The 21,783-nt window shown below is 45.3% G+C and overlaps 1 long non-coding RNA gene across 1 annotated transcript; it reads left to right on the forward strand.

Annotated features, from left to right (window-relative positions):
* Positions 1-9,015: 9,015 nt before the first annotated feature.
* Positions 9,016-12,968, forward strand: LOC310888887. The gene is made up of 2 exons (XR_014576234.1): positions 9,016-9,669; positions 12,765-12,968. It is a non-coding gene; the product is annotated as an uncharacterized lncRNA (long non-coding RNA).
* The last annotated feature ends 8,815 nt before the right edge of the window (positions 12,969-21,783 follow it).

Raw genomic sequence — 21,783 nt, forward strand, 5'->3', positions numbered from 1 at the left:
TACTGCCGGAAGATTGGTTTCTTCAAACCTCCTACCCCAAATCTGTGATAACTTACTGTTTTTTATTCGCTCAACATGGGGCTCTAGGAATTTGAGATAAGGATGATAGTTGAGAGAAGTTAGGGGCAATACATGGACTGGATGATTGTTATGAATGTAATAGTTGTGAAGAATTTAAGAAAGCAGTAATTGTGAGGAATATGTTTCATATTAGTGTGGTTGTTAGCGTAGCAACCACATAACCACCAAGTGATTATATGAAGGTGCTTTATTCAGCGCTGGAAGCCGGGGCAGGTGCCCAAATCTGGCTTCAAGTCCCGTTACTTCCCAGCCATTATTTATACATCCAACATTACGTAAGGTATACATATTCATTACAGGTTGCAACATCAGCCTCGCATTCCATTCTAATTAGCTCCCCTCCCCTTTGCACATGCGTGGCGCACTCTGGTGGTCGTCCAGGTGGTCGTCCAGATGAAGTAAGGAGTCTTCCTCTCCGCTAAACTTTTCACCTTTCTCACTCGACGCATGCTCCCTCCGCTACTTGGTTCTGCTTCAACTCATTTCAGCATTTCCAGGCCCTTATCCAAGGTCAGGTTGTACCTGTTCCCTCCCAGGGTTCCCCTTCAACGATTCCTTTAAATGTTCAGTGTACTCCCTAAGTTTCCAGTGTACATAGATTAATTGATAATGTAAGTACATTTGGCAATGCTTAATTATACTGTATGTCCCATCACCTAAGAGACATTAGTAAAACATCCATTCGATTCTCCCCAACACTAACATGGTGAAGGGACGCGGGGTGGTGTGTGTGTAAATTGTCCACCTCGTCGGTGTTGTGATGATGTAATGCTTATTTTGGTGTGGGGAATTCTTTTTCTTTTTGATGTAAGTGAGGTTTGTGAAGATTGTGATGATTGTAAAGAGTATATTCTGATTATTCTTAAATATGCTTTTCACAGAGGCGAGGGGTGGAATGTAGTGGTTTTAAGTGCCAAGGTTTTGGTAGCAGGGGGCAATAGGAGTGGCTTTTGTGAAAAGAATCTAGAAGCTGCCCCACGTTAGGTAAGGGTCCCGCTGCTGACCAGAGCCAAAACCAATAAGCGATGTTGTTTGTGCCTCTGTTAGTGTTGGGGAGAATCGAATGGATGTTCTATTAATGTTTCTCAGGTGATGGATCATACGGTATAATTAAATATTATTAAATGTACTTACATTATCAAGTAATCTATGTATACTGGAAACCTAGGGAGTACATTGAACATTTAAAGGAATCGTTGAAGGGGAACCCTGGGAGGGAATAGGTACAACCTGACCTTGGATAAGGGCCTGGAGATGATGAAATGAGTTGAAGCAGAACCAAGGAGCGGAGGGAGCATGCGTCGAGTGAGAAAGGTGAAAGAGTTTAGCGGAGAGGAAGACTCCTTACTTCATCTGGACGACCACCTGGACGACCACCAGAGTGCGCCACGCATGTGCAAAGGGGAGGGGAGCTAATTAGAATGAAAAGCGAGGCTGATGTTGCAACCTGTAATGAATATGTATACCTGACGCAATATTGTATGTATAAATAACGGCTGGGAAGTAACGGGACTTGAAGCCAGATTTGGGCACCTGCCCCGGCTTCCAGCGCTGAATAAAGCACCTTCATATAATCACTTGGTGGTTATGTGGTTGCTACGCTAACATTTTGGCGACCCAGATGGGACAGCGTGGGCACTGCTGAGGCGGATCGTGTCTCGGTTTCGCTCCAGCCGGCACCGAGGGATTCTCGGGGAGCAGTCGACCACGACCGACCTCCGCTGCTCACGACGTACCACTGGAGTGGTAAGCAAAGGTGCTTTCAACTTTGGGTATTCGGTACCGATTTGGTTGGGAAAGCCTGCCGGTCAGACGCGGCGAAAGCCACGCTCGGTTGGGCAGGGAGCTCCCGGGGTAAGCCTAGGCGCCGTCCGTTAGACAGAGCGAAAGCTCTGCAGGTTCGGCATTGGTAATTGTATTGGTTTGTGCTGAAGGGTCAGCACCTGGTATTATTGGTATGTAAAAAGCGTGCTGCTGCTGCTCCGGCAGCTTTTGGGAAAGCACGCTGCTGCTCCGGCAGCTTCCGGAAAGTGTGCTGTTGCTGCTCCGGCAGCTTTTGGGAGAGTGTGTTGCTGCTCCGGCAGCTTTCGGAAGAGTGTGTTGCTGCTCCGGCAGCTTTCGAGAGAGTGTGTTGCTGCTCCGGCAGCTTTCGGGAGAGTGTGTTGCTGCTCCGGCAGCTTTCGAGAGAGTGTGTTGCTGCTCCGGCAGCTTTCGGGAGAGTGTGTTGCTGCTCCGGCAGCTTTCGAGAGAGTGTGTTGCTGCTCCGGCAGCTTTCGGGAGAGTGTGTTGCTGCTCCGGCAGCTTTCGGGAGAGTGTGTTGCTGCTCCGGCAGCTTTCGGGAGAGTGTGTTGCTGCTCCGGCAGCTTTCGGGAGAGTGTGTTGCTGCTCCGGCAGCTTTCGAGAGAGTGTGTTGCTGCTCCGGCAGCTTTCGGGAGAGTGTGTTGCTGCTCCGGCAGCTTTCGGGAGAGTGTGTTGCTGCTCCGGCAGCTTTCGGGAGAGTGTGTTGCTGCTCCGGCAGCTTTCGGGAGAGTGTGTTGCTGCTCCGGCAGCTTTCGGGAGAGTGTGTTGCTGCTCCGGCAGCTTTCGAGAGAGTGTGTTGCTGCTCCGGCAGCTTTCGGGAGAGTGTGTTGCTGCTCCGGCAGCTTTCGGGAGAGTGTGTTGCTGCTCCGGCAGCTTTTGGGTCCGTATCATAAGCTCAAAATGAAAAAGATTAAAGAAATTCTGGGAAAAGATGTACCTATCCCGCGGACATCCCCGCTGGGGTGTTTGCTAGCACACTGGAAAGAGGGAGGTTTTGGTCAAGAAATGCGGAAAGGAAAGCTGATTGATTATTGTAATATTTGGTGGCCACAGTATAAACTAGAGGACCAAGAAACTTGGCCTGAGAATGGAACATTGCAATATAATACAATTTTACAATAATGCTATTTTGTAAGTGGGAAGGAGAATATGATGAACTGCCGTATGTGGAATTATTCTTTTATTTGCGCCGAAAGCCTGAATGGCAGCATGCTTGTGGAATAATGGTGCTTGAAGTTTAAACTGAGGAACGTTGTTGTGCATGTACTAAGGAGGGACGCTGTATACAGCATCAGGCAATAGAGAATAATAAGTATTATGGGAAATAATATAATATAATAATATAATAATGTATATAATAATATAATAATATAATATAATAATATAATAATGGAAATATTGATCTGGAAGTTGCGCCGTTGGCTCCGCCGGAAGAGCCAGGACAGGGAGGGAAAAGAGAAAAGGAAGATAGCAGTAGTGATGGAGAATCCCCGATTTTAGTCTCCCCGTGTCACATAGGACCCGGCAACAGCGAAGGGCAGGAGAAACTATAAATGAACAGGGAGGGAAAATAATCGCTCCCCTCAGGCAAGGAGTGGGGACAGAAGGACCGGTATATGTCAAGGTGCCTTTTTTTCAGCTGGGGATTTAATGATATGGAAGCAAGCAGCCGGCACCTACAGGGAAAACCCAGATAAAGTAGCTAGGATAATGAAAATGATAATTAAAACCCAAAATCCCGATTGGGATGATCTCCAGGTGATCCTGGATACTTTGATGGATTCAACAGAAAAGGACATGGTATTACGGGCAGCCAGAGAGAGAGCCCGAGAAGATATATGAAATGCATTAGTGCTTGGAAATCTAGATCAAAACTTCCCCACTGAGGATCCCCAATGGGATTATAACACAGGGGATGGAATAAGGAGGCTGAAGAGATATCAAGATTGGGTACAAGTCGGGGTACAGAATGCCATGCCCCGGACCATAAATTGGTCAAAATTGTATAATGTCAGGCAAGAAAAAGCGGAATCACCTTCCGCCTTCTAGAGAGATTAAAAGAAACTAAAGAGCCCTTGGTAAAAATTCAAATAGGAAATAAGGAAGTAAAATTTTTGATTGATACAGGGGCCACATATTCAGTACTCAATAGATTAAGTGGTAAGATAGGGGAAAGGAAAACTACTATTGTAGGTGCCACCGGGAAGGAGGAAATACGGCCGTTCTTACAACCCCTTGATTTACAGTTTGGAGGTAAAGAAATTACGCATGAATTTTTATATGTACCAGAATGCCCTATTCCTCTTTTGGGACAGGATTTGCTAACTAAACTATAATGTTTGAAGATGGAGAATTGATTATGAGAATCCCGGAATCAAAAGTGGGACAAATATTAATGATTAAAGAGAAGGCTGTTCCTCATATCCCAAAAGAGGTAGAAAATGCAGTAATGCCTGCAATTTGGGAAACGGACGTGCCTGGAAAATCAAAAGTAGCCCAGCCAGTAAAAATTGAACTTAAGGAAGGGGCACGACCGGTACGGATTAAACAGTACCCATTGAAGCTAGAAGCTAGGCTAGGAATAGTAAAGATTATAGATAAATTTCTTAGCTACCACATTCTGGAGGAATGCAAATCTGAATATAATACTCCAATTTTCCCAGTAAAGAAACCTAATGGGGAATACAGGCTAGTGCAGGACCTTAGGGCAATAAACGAAATAACAAAAGATATTCACCCAGTGGTGGCTAATCCTAATACATTGTTAACATCTGTAAAAGAAAAAATATAAGTGGTTTACTGTAATTGATTTAAAAGATGCCTTCTTCTGCATACCCATTGACAAGGATAGTAGAAAACTTTTTGCTTTTGAATGGGAAAGTCCACGGAACGGACGAAAGATGCAACTGACCTGGACAAGATTGCCTCAAGGATTCAAGAATAGCCCGACCCTCTTCGGCAGTCAACTAGCTAAAGAAATAGAAGACTGGATTAACCAAGAACAGATTCAGGTACCAAAGGACCGATACTTGCTGCTACAATATGCGGACGATATATTAATAGCTACCGAAGGAGAGTCAGAATGTATTCAGGTAACTATTGATATTTTGAATCAATTGGAACTAAATGGGTACAAGGTTTCTAAACAAAAGGCACAAATCGCGTGCACAACAGTAATTTATTTGGGATGTGAAATTTCTCAAGGACAAAGAAAATTGGGAGTTAACCGAATACAAGCTATTTGTGAAATCCCCGAGCCGCGAAATCTGCACGAACTACGGGCTTTCCTAGGTATGGCCGGGTGGTGTAGACTGTGGGTCTACTGGGGACTATGGACTCATAGCAAAGCCCCTCTATGAAACCCAAAAGGCCTGTACATTTACCTGGGAAGCCACAACAAGAGGCCTTTAAGAAATTAAAAGAAGCCCTGATAAAGGCGCCTGCCTTGGGCTTGCCGGACTTATTAAAGGACTTTCAGCTGTTTGTGCATGAGAGACAACGATTGGCATTAGGAGTACTGACCCAGCGACTTGGGAGCTGGAAAAGACCTGTGGGGTATTTTTCTAAACAATTGGATGCGGTAAGCGCCGGATGGCCCTCGTGTTTAAGGGCCATGGCAGCCACAGTCCTTTTAATACAGGCAAAAGGGGGGCCATTGGCTATCGCCCAGCCGAATGAATCTTAAGAACTACTAACCTATTGAACCCAGCAGTGTTTCTAGGAACAACTGCGGAGGAAGGAGACCTCAGTCATGATTGCGTGGAGATCATCGAACATACCTATGCCAGCAGAACAGACTTAAAAGATCAGCCTCTGGAGAGACCGGATTGGGAACTTTTCACGGATGGAAGCAGCTTTGTGGAAAATGGGACTCGTTATGCAGGATACGCGGTAACAACATCAAAGGTAGTGATTGAGGCAAATTCCCTACCTCCGGGGACTTCAGCCCAACGAGCAGAAATAGTTGCCCTGACACGAGCCCTGGAACTAAGCGAGGGTAAGAATGTGAATATTTGGACAGATTCAAAATATGCATTCGGGGTAGTCCACGTACATGGGGCATTATGGAAAGAAAGGGGAATGCTATCCTCACAAGGGACTAATATAAAATATCAGGAAGAAATATTGAAATTAATAACAGCTGTACAGAAACCCCAACAGGTGGCCATAATGCATTGTAAAGCCCATCAAGGAGGGATGTCAGAGATTGCAGAAGGTAACAGATTGGCAGATTTGACGGCCCGGAAGGTTGCGCGTGAAGTATGGAAAGCAATGGCTCTAATTCCATCGAAGGTAGGCCTCTCTTGTTTTAAATTACCTAAAGACCCAAAGTATTCAGCAGAAGACGAGAGACTTGCAAATTTGATGAAGGCCCAGAAGAATCCTGACGGATGGTATGTGACTGCGACAGGACAACTTATAGTGCCTCCTATAGTAATGCGAGAAATCTTACAAATAAAACATAATGAATGTCACTGGGGTGCAGGAGCAATGGTGACCTATTTGAAATGAGGTGTCATCTCGGTACACATGTTAACAATGGCAAAGTCAGTAATGTCAAAATGTGAGCTTTGCTTAAAGAATAACCCGGTAGCAAGGAAACATGCTGAGATGGGGAGAACTAGAGCTGGAATAGAGCCTGGAGATTACTGGCAAATAGATTTCGTGGAACTGCCTAAAGCAAGAGGTTATAAATACCTATTGGTAGGGGTTGATACTTTTTCAGGATGGCCAGAGGCCCTTCCCTGTCGAACCAACCAAGCTAAAGAAACGGTAAAATGGTTACTACGGGAAATAGTCCCTAGATTTGGTGTACCATTGGGTATTTCTTCAGACAGGGGACCACATTTCATTGCCAATGTGGTTAAAGAGGTTAGTAGGTTACTAGGAATTACCTGGAACTTACATACCCCATGGAGGCCTCAATCTAGTGGTCAAGTAGAGAGGATGAACCAAACTTTAAAAGGACAATTAAGCAAAATCTGTCAGGAGGCTAAGATACAGTGGCCACAGGCCTTACCGATAGCTTTGCTAAGAATTAGAATAAAGCCAAGAAGTGGGATGTCAGTAAGTCCCTATGAAATCATGTATGGAAAACCTTATGAGTCTCCTGAACCGAACCCGAATATGCATGTTACCGGTAAACAGGATGTATATAATTATGTTTTAATAGTAATGAAAATACTTGCTCTTGGTATGAGTGAAGTATTTTCAAAGGGGGGAAATGTTAGTGTTGGGGAGAATCGAATGGATGTTCTATTAATGTTTCTCAGGTGATGGATCATACGGTATAATTAAATATTATTAAATGTACTTACATTATCAAGTAATCTATGTATACTGGAAACCTAGGGAGTACATTGAACATTTAAAGGAATCGTTGAAGGGGAACCCTGGGAGGGAATAGGTACAACCTGACCTTGGATAAGGGCCTGGAGATGATGAAATGAGTTGAAGCAGAACCAAGGAGCGGAGGGAGCATGCGTCGAGTGAGAAAGGTGAAAGAGTTTAGCGGAGAGGAAGACTCCTTACTTCATCTGGACGACCACCTGGACGACCACCAGAGTGCGCCACGCATGTGCAAAGGGGAGGGGAGCTAATTAGAATGAAAAGCGAGGCTGATGTTGCAACCTGTAATGAATATGTATACCTGACGCAATATTGTATGTATAAATAACGGCTGGGAAGTAACGGGACTTGAAGCCAGATTTGGGCACCTGCCCCGGCTTCCAGCGCTGAATAAAGCACCTTCATATAATCACTTGGTGGTTATGTGGTTGCTACGCTAACACCTCTGTGAGAGCATATTTAAGACAGGAAAACAAAACAAAACAAAAAAAAAAAAGAGAAAAAAGAACACGCTGCGCTTCACAGCAGCTGGGAGAGTGAGAGGAGTGAGAAACAGCCTTGCAGGCGCCAAGGTCAGTGAAGAAGGAGGGGAAGAGGTGCTCCAGGCGCCACAGTAGAAGTCCCCTGCGGCCTGTGGGGAGGACCATGGTGAAGCAGACTGTCCTCCTGCAGCCCATGGAGTACCACGGTGGAGCAGGGTTCCGCGCTGCAGCCCCGCTGCCACGGTTACCACCGTGGACACCCTCTCCGTAAGAACCAGAGGGAGTGCCGGAGTGGATGTCTGTTGTGGTTTAACCCGGCTGGCAGCTAAACACCACACAGCCGTTCGCTCACCCTCCCCCTTCCCTCTCTGGGATGGGGGAGAGAAACGGGAAAGTGAAGCCGGTGAGTTGAGATAAAGACAGTTTATTAAGACAGGAATATAATAATAACAACAATAATAATAATAGTGATAATGATAATAGTATTAACAATAATAATGTGTAAGAAAACAAGTGATGCACAATGCAATTGCTCACCACCCGCTGACCGATGCCCAGCCTATTCCCGAGCAGCCGGCCCCCCCACCCCGGCCAGCCACCCCTATATATTGTTTAGCATGATGTCAGATGGTATGGAATACCCCTTTGGCCAGTTTGGGTCAGCTGTCCTGGGTCTGTCCCCTCCCAGCTCCTGCTGCACCCCCAGCCTGCTCGCTGGCAGGACAGAGCGAGAAGCCGAAAAGTCCTTGGCCTGGTGTAAACACTGCTCTGCAACAATTAAAACATCAGCATGTTATCAGCGCTCTTCTCATCCTAATCCAAAACATAGCACCCTACCAGCTACTATGAGCTACTTAACTCTGTCCTAACTGGAACCAGGACAGATATCCACCCCTTATTCCATACCATTTATGTCATGCTCAGGTTACGCTCTTTCCAATACATTCTAATTAATCACCATTTTCATCTATGATATATAGCAATCATGGTAGTGATGACATACATTATTATATAATAATTAACATACTACAATTCAACTCATGGGCTATTCTCACCCAGTATCAAATCCCCTTGAGGTACACACCGGACTTCCCCATTCTTTTGCATTACCCACCACGTGCATCCAGGTCCCTGAGCAAAAGCAATCCCACGAATGGGTTTGCCTTTTCCTGAGGCAGGAGTAGCCCAGACTGTTTTACCCAGCATGTTTCTTACGTGCACTACAGGAACTTTATCCCCTTCTACAGTGCGTAACAGGTTTGATTGGGCAGGTCCAACTCGGTTGGCAGATCCCCTTGTGATAAATTAGCGGGTGTTTGTTCATTGTCTTTAAAAGGAATTCAGAGAATCTGCTGAGAAGATAAGGTTTTGCAATTTACGACCTTGTTAAGGGGGAAGACTAAGCAAGTAGATAGTGGGGAGGGGGTGTTGGATAAACATCCTTGGTAAAACAAAGACTCTGTGAAATACTGTTTCCCGCTTCACTACCCTCCCCCTTGAACACGAGCACAACGCATGATCATTGAAAGAAAAACAACGACCCCCAACAACGAACTGCGCAGCTTCAGAAGGTTCAACAAGTCCTGACAAGCTGAAACTTGGATGCTATAAAACGGCGACACTGAAAAGGGAAAGTTGCGTGCTGTGGTGGAGCGGAGACTCCCCAGCCGCCCGGCGCTGTTTTGCTTGTGCCTGCTTACTTAATTAATAAAATATTTCTGATAGACCAAGAAATTTGTATGGTCTCACTTATAACAATTTGGTGCCGTGACTCGGATAAGGCGGATTGACTGGGAATCCCTCTAGGGGAGGCGCCCCGCCGATTTCGGCGGCCCCGGGAACGGGAAATCCCGCTCGAGCCCTTCACCGACGAACTCAAAATTAGGCACAAGCAAATAAAACCGGTAACCCCAAGCAATCTTTGTGCACGAAGACCGAACGAAGACCCACGGGGTGGGTAAGTATAGGCCGGTGATCCGTTCGGTTGGGGTTGGTGATCCCGGAGTGCGTCTGTGTGAGACGTCCAATTGCGGACGAAGTGAGTGCGGACCCCTCAGTAGTGCGGTTCCCACATCCTGCGAGGGACTGGGCCACGACCAGGGGGAAGCGGCTCTGTGTGTGTGTGAAGGCACTCCGGAAGATGGGACAGAAGAAGAGTAAGCCTTCTGGTCCCATGGGTGGGGTAATGCCTAGTGCTAGGTTGCCCCCTATTCCCCCAGATAGTCCACTGGGGTTAATGATTAAGAATTGGAGTGATTCCCCTTTTAGGCGGGGAAAGGATAAAGTAAAAATGATTCATTATTGTGTTGAAGTTTGGGGAGGTAGGCAAATTATTGGCCCATATTTGGGTCGTTTGAAGACTGGGTTTGCCAAGCCTTAAACATTTATGTAAATGCAAAGGAACCTTTTTGTTTAGAGGAGAGCTAATATGCAAGCCTTTGGATTGGCTCAGAGAATCGAGTTAATCTGTACCCTCTGTACCCTTTAAAAGAAAAAGGAGGGGCAAAATTACAAATTGTGGAGCAAGAGATAAAGTACCTGGGTCACCAGTTAAGTAAGGGGACTAAGAAGTTAGACCCAGGCAGAATCAGTGGAATATTGGCTTTAGTGTCCCCACGAACTAAAAGGCAGGTACGGCAACTGTTAGGGTTGACCGGATACTGTAGACAATGGATAGAAGATTATAGTGGAAAGGTTAAATTTTTATATAACAAGCTGAATAAGGATGGATTACTCAAATGGACAAAAGAAGATGAGGAACGACTGAACAAGTTAAAGGAGGAACTAGTACGCCCCCCCCCAGTGTTAAGCTTACCAGATTTAAGGAGGCTGTTTTTTTTTTTTTTTTTGTGAACAGCGCAGAAGGCACGGCATACGGAGTGCTGGCCCAAGAACGGGCAGGGAGTAAAAAAAAAACCTGTGGCCTATTTGTCTAAATTATTGGATCCGGTTAGCCGGGGTTGGCCAAACTGTTTGCAGGTAGTGGTAGCTGCTGCCTTGTTAGTGGAAGAAGCACAGAAGATCACTTTTGCGGGGGAAATCAAAGTAATATCTCTACACAATATATGCGGGGTACTGCAACAGGAGGCAGAGAAATGGATCACTGACGCCAGATTATTAAAATATGAAGGAATTTTGATTTCCTCTCCAAAATTAACATTAGGAACAACCTCCCTACAGAACCCTGCTCAATTTCTTTATGGGGAACCAAATGAGTCCTTAGGACATGATTGCCTCCGAAATATAGAAGAGCAAACGAAATTGAGACCTGATCTAGAGGAAGTGGAATTACCCATACGTGAACAGATATATGTGGATGGTTCCTCGAGAGTATTCGAGGGAAAGCAAAAATCAGGATACGCGTTAGTAAACGGGAAAACATTTGAGATAGTGGAATCTGGACCTTTGAGTCCTAGCTGGTCCGCCCAAGCTTGCGAGCTATATGCCATATTGCGGGCCCTAAAATTGTTGAAAAATAAAAGCGGTACAATATATACAGATTCAAAATATGCTTATGGGGTAGTACATACATTTGGTAAAATATGGGAAGAAAGGGGGCTCATCAATTCACAAGGAAAGGGTTTAATACATCAGGAATTGATTACCCAGGTTTTACAAGCTATCAGAGAGCCCAAAGAAATTGCCGTAGTACATATAAAAGAGCATAAAAAAGGCCTCACTCCTCAGGTTAGGGGTAATAATCTAGGAGATCAGGATGCAAAAAGGGCAGCATTAATGAGTATAAGAATTATAAGAACGAGGGAAGATTGCCCAGACTGTGGGAAATACTTAATACTTATACTTAATATATAGTAATTAATATAATAATTAATAATATAATAATATATAATAATGCTTAATATAATACTTAATACTGTGGGAAAGACTTAAAGGAATTTCCATGTTATGATTGCTGGAGTGAATGGGGAGTTGATGGGATTGAATGCAATTGTTCTGAGGAAGAAAGCCCGCCTTATAAAAAACTGCTACAAGTGCGGGCCGAATAACTCCCTGTGGTCGAATGGACCCATTCCCCTCCCCTTACTCTTACTATTACAGAAGAAGACAAGATGACACAAATGGGGGTTCAAAAAAAAAAAAAAAAGATAAAGGGAAATGGGTACTGCCTGATGGACGGGAAGTGTTACCAAAATCAGTAGCTATGAGGGTGCTACGGAGATTTCATGAACAGACGCACTGGGGTACTCAGGCATTGGTGGATCAATTTGCCACATATTATATGTGTATAGGGATTTATAATATAGCAAAGAGGATCGTAAATGATTGCATAACTTGTCGGAAGGTAAATGCTCAACACATGAGAAAAAGGGTCCCGGGAGGAGGACGAGAATTGGCACATCGACCTTTTGCAAAGATTCAATTAGATTTTACTGAACTTCCAAAAACGGGGCGATATAGATACTTATTAGTTATTGTAGACCACCTCACAAACTTTGTTGAAGCATTCCCTATGGCAAGGGCCACAGCTCAAACCGTGGTAAAGATATTATTAGAAAGCATCATACCCAGATACAGGGTAATAGAAGCAATTGACTCTGATCGAGGCCCACACTTTGTGTCAAAGGTATCCCAAGACACGATGAAGGCTCTGGGAATTAAATGGGAATATCACATTCCCTGGCATCCTCAGAGTTCGGGAAAGGTAGAACGAATGAATGGTGAAATTAAAAAGCAACTAACAAAGCTTATGATAGAGACTAAATCCTCCTGGGTGAAATGTTTACCGCTTGCACTATTGAATATCCGGACATAGCCCCGAGCCGATGTCGGAATCTCACCTTTTGAAAGGGTGTATGGTATGCCTTATGATTTAGAGATGCCATCTGATCACCCCCAGGTACAGGATATCCAATTAAAACCTTATTTAATACAGCTTATGAACCGACGGAGGGAGTTGCAAGCGAAAGGCTTGGTGGCTAGATATAGCAATCCATAGGATACAACCTGGAGATAGGGTTCTAATTAAGACATGGAAAGAAACGTCTTTAACACCACGGTGGGGAGGCCCCTATGTTGTTTTACTTATCACAGAGACGGCTATCCGGATGGCTGAGAAGGGGTGAACGCATGCCAGTCGCGTGAAAGGACCGATCCAGAAAAGCAAATGGGAAGCGGTCGCAGGCCCTGATGACTTAAAGCTCACGTTGAAACGAACTCAATAAGTATGGTCTAACTGTCTATGTATCGTAAAAAAAAAAAAAAAGGAGGAGAGGGGACCCTGTTTGATCAGAAAAAGGTCGCGGTTACCTGAGAAACTCCCCTGAAGAACACTGCTGCTGCCGAGAAGAACCTGCACCTTGTAGTTTGCTGCAACCAAACTGACAAGCGAGGCAGAGAGTGAAACGGTGGGGACTTACGTGGCCAGGTAAAGAACTCTGGAAAATGGGCCCTAGCCATTTTTTTTGCGATACATAGTAATGGGTACGATTGTTTACACTGTTCCTGGGTCTGCGCACCCTCACAAACCTTTTAAATGGAGCCTGATTAGATGGGAAGATCACCATGTTGTTCAGCAGATAACTACTGCTGGGGGACTGATAGGGGAGGCATCATCAATATAAAGAAGGAAGAGACTAAGAGTCCCCAACGGGTGGGACCAAATCAGAAACTGTCGGGGAGTGTTTTGAGGATTCAGCCTACAAGCTTTTAGAATGCTAACTCCTAATAGCCCTAAACCACTGGAGGTTGCTAATAAATCAGTAAACCCGGAGTACGGGATTAGAAATGAAGGGGTTACCGGGAATAACATATGGAGAATCATGAATGCTAGTTATCAGTTGTTGAATCAACCAAATACAGACGTGCCTAGACCTTGCTGGTTATGTCTTGATATAAGGCCCTCATATTACGACACCATTGGGGGATCTGGGAGAAACCACCCGTTCAAACGAAACCGATCCCCCACAATGCAATTGGGGAAGGGATGTAGGAATAACGTTAACGGAAGTAACTGGGAATGGCAGGTGCGTAGGCACGGTCCCTGGTGAGAAGTTCCATCTATGCAATATTACAGAAAATGTTACACAATTAGACAAAGAAAAATGGTTAATACCAGCAGATAACACCAGATGGGTATGTTCGTCTCTGGGGGTAACTCCATGCTTAGCTTTGAAATTGTTCAACTCGTCTCATGATTTTTGTGTACAGGTAGTAATTATACCTAGGATTCTTTACCATTCTGAGGAGTATATGTACATCCAACATGCTATGGCAAAAAAAACAGTTAAGGAAGTGAGGAACACTGCAAAAAAAACACTTAAGGAAGAGAGAGCCTATTACGGCTGTTACTTTAGCCACTCTGATGATTCTGGGGGCTGCAGGAGCCAGAACTGTAATTACCTCTCTGGTAAAAGAAAGCCAAGAATTTACCTCTCTACGCATTGCTGTAGATGAGGATTTGGCCCGTATCAAGCAATCTATATCAGAAAAAAAAACGATTAGAGGCAGCTCACCTTATGCTTGTGCGTGCGAAATATGAATCTCTTGAACAGGAGGAGGATGACGCAGAAACTTTAATATTGAGCAAACAAGTGCTTCAAAAATTCATCAATGAACAAAATATGTTAGAAAAAGAAAAAGGAGGGATTGTGATAAATTAGCGGGTGTTTGTTCATTGTCTTTAAAAGGAATTCAGAGAATCTGCTGAGAAGATAAGGTTTTGCAATTTACGACCTTGTTAAGGGGGAAGACTAAGCAAGTAGATAGTGGGGAGGGGGTGTTGGATAAACATCCTTGGTAAAACAAAGACTCTGTGAAATACTGTTTCCCGCTTCACTACCCTCCCCCTTGAACACGAGCACAACGCATGATCATTGAAAGAAAAACAACGACCCCCAACAACGAACTGCGCAGCTTCAGAAGGTTCAACAAGTCCTGACAAGCTGAAACTTGGATGCTATAAAACGGCGACACTGAAAAGGGAAAGTTGCGTGCTGTGGTGGAGCGGAGACTCCCCAGCCGCCCGGCGCTGTTTTGCTTGTGCCTGCTTACTTAATTAATAAAATATTTCTGATAGACCAAGAAATTTGTATGGTCTCACTTATAACACCCTGGTATTGACTAACCAGGTGGCCTTTGCCAAATGTGTATCCCAATTTTTGAATGTCCCAGCACCCATTGCTTTCAGTGTAGTCTTCAACAGTCCATTGTATCGTTCAACTTTTCCAGAGGCTGGTGCATGATAGGGGATGTGATACACCCACTCAATACCATGTTCTTTGGCCCAAGTGTCTATAAGGTTGTTTCGGAAATGAGTCCCGTTGTCTGACTCAATTCTCTCTGGGGTGCCATGTCGCCATAGGACTTGCTTTTCAAGGCCCAGGATAGTGTTCCGGGCGGTGGCATGGGGCACAGGATATGTTTCCAGCCATCCGGTGGTTGCTTCCACCATTGTAAGTACGTGGCGCTTGCCGTTGCGGGTTTGAGGGAGTGTGATGTAATCAATCTGCCAGGCCTCTCCATATTTATATTTCAGCCATCGTCCTCCATACCAAAGAGGTTTTGACCGTTTGGCTTGCTTGATTGCAGCACATGTTTCACAGTCATGAATAACCTGTGCTATAGTGTCCATGGTCAGGTCCACCCCTCGATCACGAGCCCATCTGTAGGTTGCATCTCTACCTTGATGGCCTGAGGTGTCATGGGCCCATCGGGCTATAAATAATTCACCTTTATGTTGCCAGTCCAGGTCCACCTGAGCCACTTCAATCTTAGCAGCCTGATCCACCTGCTGGTTGTTTTGATGTTCTTCAGTAGCCCGATTCTTGGGCACATGAGCATCTACATGGCGTACCTTTACAACCAGGTTCTCTACCCGGGCAGCAATATCTTGCCACAATGCCACAGCCCAGATGGGCTTGCCCCTGCGCTGCCAGTTGTTCTGCTTCCATTGCTGTAACCACCCCCACAGGGCATTTGCTACCATCCATGAATCAGTATAGAGAGAGAGAACTGGCCACTTTTCTCGTTCAGCAATATCTAAAGCCAGCTGAATGGCTTTCACTTCTGCAAACTGACTCGATTCACCTTCTCCCTCAGCAGCTTCTGCAACTCGTCGTGTAGGACTCCATACAGCAGCTTTCCATCTCCGATGCTTTCCCACAATACGACAGGACCCGTCAGTGAACAAGGCATATTTCTTCTCATTTTCCGGTAGCTTGTTGTACAGTGGGGCTTCTTCAGCACGAACCCCCTCCTCCTCTGATGATATCCCAAAGTATTTGCCTTCTGGCCAGTCCATAATCACCTCCAAGATTCCTGGGCGACTGGGGTTTCCTATTCGAGCCCGCTGAGTAATCAGTGCAACCCACTTGCTCCATGTAGCATCAGTTGCATGATGTGTAGAGGGGACCCTTCCTTTGAACATCCAGCCTAGTACCGGCAGTCGGGGTGCCAGGAGGAGCTGCGCTTCAGTACCGACCACTTCCGAAGCAGATCGAACTCCTTCATATGCTGCCAATGTCTCCATTTCAGTTGGAGTATAGCGGGCTTCAGATCCTCTGTATCCCCGACTCCAAAACCCCAGGGGTCGACCTCGAGTTTCCACAGGTTCTTTCTGCCAGAGGCTCCAGGTGGGACCATTCTCCCCGGCTGCGGTGTAGAGCACGTTCTTTACATCTGGTCCTGTTCGGACTGGCCCGAGGGCTACTGCATGAACTATTTCCTGCTTAATTTGTTCAAAGGCTTGTCAACCCTCAGCAACCCCACAACAGAAGGGTCCTCTGAGAGACCAGGCAAGGTAGACAACTGTTTAATGTCCTCTGTCTCCAAGGCAGCTATGCCAAAAGCCCAGCGGAACCCTTTTGGGTCCTTGAAATATCCCCTCCTGAGACAGTCTATGCCAAGGATGCACAGAGCATCTGGGCCAGTCACAATACGGTGCTTTTGCCACTCATTACCGGTTAGACTCACTTCAGCCTCCAATACAGTTAACTGCTGGGATCCCCCCGTCACACCATAAATACAGATGGGCTCTGGCCCTTTATAGCTTGATGGCATTAGAGTACATTGTGCACCGGTGTCTACTAAAGCCTTATACTTCTGTGCGTCTGACGTGCCAGGCCATCGAATCCACACAGTCCAATAAACTCGATTGTCCCTTTCCTCCCCCTGGCTGGAGGCAGGGCCCCTCTAGTCCTGGTCAGAATCTTCATTTCTGTGTTTAAAGGACTGCCTGCTGGAAGTTGGAGCAGCAAACATTTCAGAGAACTCCTTTTTCCCAATTGTTTTCCTTTGCAATTCACGTACCCGTGCCTCTAGGGTCGCAGTAGATTTTCCATCCCATTTTCTCATGTCCACGTAGGAACCAGGACAATGTCTCCACAGTAACAGACGCCACTTTGTGGGATACTCGCGTTCATAAAATTCCATTGAACATCAAAGGACCAATCGGGAATGACTGTAGTGTATTGCTGCTAGGACGATCAAGTACAACTTTGACCGGATTGTTTGTTTTGCCAGGGATAATTGATGCCGATTATAATGGACAAATCCAAGCTATGGCTTGGACACCGTCTCCACCATTGTCAATACCAAAGGGAACTAGAATTGCTCAACTGATTGTTTTCCGAGCAGTAGTCTGCAGGAGTTGGTTCAAGAACAACTCCAACAAGGACATATTGTTCCGACAAACAGCCCATGGAATTCACCAGTGTTTGTCATCAAGAAGAAGAGCGGGAAATGGAGATTACTGCATGATTTGCAACGAATCAATGCAGTGATCGAGGACATTGCAGACAGAAAAAAAAAAAACCAAACAAAAAAAGAGAAAAAAGAAAAAAAATGAAAAAAAAGAAAAAAGAGAAAAAAGGAAAAAAAGGAAAAAAGAGAAAAATAAGAAAAAGGGGAAAAAAGAGGAAAAAAAACAGTACCTTTGAATATTGTATCGGATTCGCAATATGCTGTAGGTGTCGCTCACGTGTCGCGTTGAGAGGGCACATTTGAGATATATCCCAAAGGAAAACCTGTTTCTAAAATTTAAAGAGCTGTTATTTTTGGTAGAGCAGCGAGTGCACCCATATTGTATTATTCACATGCAGAGCCACACCATGTTACCCAGTATTTTTTCAGAGGGTAATGCACGCGCTGACCAGCTAACTAATATGACCCTGACTGCCCTGGTGCCTAAGGTGCTGGAGCAAGCACGGTTATCCCATGCTTTTTTCCATCAATCCGCCAAAGTCTTGGCGAAACAATTCGTTATATCGATCACTGATGCCAAATTGATCATCCAAACATGTCCTGACTGTCAACAACATGTTTCGACCCCGTCTTTAACGGTAAACCCTAGAGGTCTATGGTCCTTATAGTTATGGCAGACCGACGTAACGCATATTCCAGAATTTGGTCGCTTGAAATATGTTCACGTATTGGTAGACACTTTCTCTCATGCTATTTGGGTGACAGCCGCAGCGGGTGAAACTAGCTGCCATGTCCAGGCTCACTTCTGTGTCGCTTTCGCAGCACTAGGCATCCCAAAGGAAATAAAACCCGACAATGTCCCCGCCTATGGTAGTCACTCCCTTCAAACCTTTTTTCAAATTTGGGGTAACCGACACATCACAGGCATTCCTCATTCCCCCACGGGTCAAGCCATTGTTGAGCGCACACATCGCACCTTGAAAACACTGCTAAATAAACACAAAGGGGGAGACACCCAGGAAACACCACAGAACAGGTTGGGAAAGGCACTTTACGTAATGAATCACCTATCATTACCATTTCCTCACGAAGAGGTACCGCCCATAATAAAACATTACAAAAATATGAATTCCGTGCTGTCACAGGTGCCACAATCAGAGCAGGCCTTAGTAATGGCAAAAAATACAGGTCTTTGGGAGGGACCCCAGCCTCTAATAACTTGGGGTCGAGGGTATGCTTGTGTCTCCACAGGTCACAGACCAAGATGGGTACCAGCAAGGGGAGTAAGGCCATGGTTGGCCTCCTCCTCACAATTGCCGCTGTCGTCGGTTATTGCCAGCCCTGGGTCTCCATCCAACCACGCCGCAACATCTGGGTCACCCTCGCCAACATGACAGGACAAGAAGCGATGTGCCTGTCCCTGGCTACTGCTAACGACCCGTTTACGATATGTCTGGTGGGGAACCCGGCAGATAACAAAGATTGGACTCTCTACTTAACGCAAGCGCCCCTAGAGCCACAGGAATTAGATATCCTGGGAAGTGTAACAGCAACAGCATGTATAAGGTTCAATTAAGGGGACAAAAGCCAAACCATGAAACAAATCGTCAACGCCACACTCGCTCCTTATCGCAATGCATCTCTTTGGTGTAATTATACAAAACTATAATAGCATCATTCCTTGCGCCAGGAGCCGCTCTGCTCGGCTGTGGGATCGACTGTGGAGCGGACGCCCCTAGGTGCACCCCGAGCATTTTCCTCGGAGGGGTCTCCCCTCTCAGCCACTCACCACAGGAGTAGACAAGGACCTCCTGAAGCCGCGGATAAATTATTTTCAGTGATATTTTCTTGTGGTATGAATGAGAAGTGCAAGAGGCCTCTTTACGTGATTGTGTGAGTGTGCTGTGCGAGTGAGACGCAGCATCGCTGGGAAGCAACATCCCTAGCGCTTAGTGGCTTGTTGACTGATGTAGATTCTAGTAGGCACGCTACTTTACAATCGTAATTCTTCTTGTGATTCTCACTCTGTTGCTTGCTTATTGCAATGTCTGCAGTGCTTAGAAAAATCTGTAGAAAGCGTTTGGTTGGTTGAAAATAAAAAAGGGGGAACTGTGGGAAAGGAATTCGCAGGTGGCTTTGCACTGTTTCACACATCCCTGAACTAGAGATAATGAGGAAACAAGCTGTAGAAACAAAAACTTGAGCAAGGTTGAGATAAAGTAACTTGGCTACAGTGTTAAAGATGAGCTTTGGGCAGTGGCCAATTGCTGGCTGGCTCGAGGCGCGCGTCTGAGGGTCTCTAACCAATTGTATGACAGATTCAGGCACGTGGACAGCACATGGGGCTACGGGGAAAGTATATGTAGTAGTGAGAAAGGGCAATAAATGTCTCCTGTTCAAGAGCCATCAGGAGTCCGTGCCTTTCATCCCTTCAGAAGATCATTATAAGTAAAAGCATAAGAATAAGCATTCTGGGACAGACAGCTGGCTAATAGCAGGTACCCAAAGAATACGAGAGTCAAGCACTTAGTGATCCTGTGTCCCAGTCCTAGTTTTTATGACTGAGGATCTTCCAAAGCCCAAAGAGGCATTTTTGTATTTAATAGCCTTTGATCAAATTCGATGATCTGATTAATACAATTTGTCAATACACTTGCTGATTGAAAATATGATTTAATGGTAGCAATGTTTGGGCACACTTCATTATCTAAACTAGAAAACAGGTTCGCTGTCATTTACTGTTATTTTTATGGCCGCCTCAAAGACTTTATTAAATTTTTTTCCATTATGCGTTTATTAGAGCTGTAACCCCCAATTCACATATGAAAAAAAAAAAAAGTGAAATACTGGGTGCTACATTGACCTTGGAACTACAAAGGAAATTGAGAAGGTCCAGGGCTTCTAATTTATAGGTCTGTTCTGCACTCACTAGCTCATCTTCCCTTGCTATTTTTAGTGTGTGTTGCAGCTTGCAAACTGTAAAGAAAAGATGAGCCCAGAACAGAATATCTTCCCTAACATTTATTTTATTGTCATTTGTATGTGAAAGATTTCTCTTTCTATATTTTCATACTATTTCCTGAATATGACTGGGCAGATTTGGCAACTTTTTTGACCCTGTAGTGACAGAATTTGTGTGTGAAAGTTAAGGACCACACCAATAAAGGACAGCCTGTGGTTGGGGTCTACTACAAGCCACCTGATCAAGGGGAGCCTGTGGATGAGGCATTCTTGCTTCACCTACAAGAAGCATCATGCTTGCACGCTCTCACCCTGATGGGGGACTTCAACCACCCTTATGTCTGCTGGGAAAACTACACAGCAGGCTGTAAGCAATCCAGGAGATTACTAGAGTGCTTTGAGGATAACTTCCTGGACCAGGTATTAGACAAGCCAACCAGAGGAGAAGCATTACTGGACCTGGTGCTCACCAACGTGGAATAGCTCATTAAAAAGGTCAAGATGGTGTGTGATGTTGGACTGTCGCATGCTGAAGCCCGTTCTGGTTCCATCACACTGCTGTGCTTGCTCAGTTACATAAAAATTCATTTGTCATTATTTGCGAGGCTGTTACTGTGATACCATTAATAGAACACTGACATACAGCAATCATAGTAGCGATGACATGCAGTATTATATAATAATTAACATAATACAATACAACTCATGGGCTATTCTCACCCAGTATTAAATCCCCTTGAGGTACACACCGGACCTCCCCATTCTTTTGCATTACCCACCAAGTGCATCCAGGTCCCTGAGCAAAAGCAATCCCACGAATGGGTTTGCCTTTTCCCAAGGCAGGAGTAGCCCAGACTGTCTTACCCAGCATGTTTCTTACATGCACTAAAGGGACATTATTGTACTTAAATTTGATTGGGTAGGTCCAACTCGGTTGGCGGATCCCCTAGTGTTGACTAACCAGGTGGCCTTTGCCAAATATATATCACAAATTTTGAATGCCCCAGCACCCATTGCCTTCAGTGTAGTCTTTAACAATCCATTGTACCGCTCGATTTTCCCGGAGGCTGGTGCATGATAGGGGATGTGATACACCCACTCAATACCATGTTCTTTGGCCCAAGTGACTCTAAGGTTGTTTTGGAAATGAGTCCCATTGTCTGACTCAATTCTTTCTGGGGTGCCATGATGCTTTCCCACAATACAACAGGACCCAACAGTGAAAAGGGCATATTTCTTCTCATTTTCTGGTAGATTGTTACACAGTGGGGCTTCTTCTGCACGGGCCACCTCCTCCTCCAGTGATATCCCAAAATATTTGCCTTCTGGCCAATCCACAGTCACTTCCAAGATTCCTGGGCGACTGGAGTGTCCTACTCGAGTCCGCTGTGTAATCAGTGCAACCCACTTACTCCATGTAGCATCAGTTGCATGATGTGTTCCTTTGAAC

The sequence above is a fragment of the Anser anser genome, assembly GCF_964211835.1.
Source record: "Anser anser genome assembly, contig: SUPER_W_unloc_2, whole genome shotgun sequence".
NCBI classification, from domain to species: Eukaryota; Metazoa; Chordata; class Aves; order Anseriformes; family Anatidae; genus Anser; species Anser anser.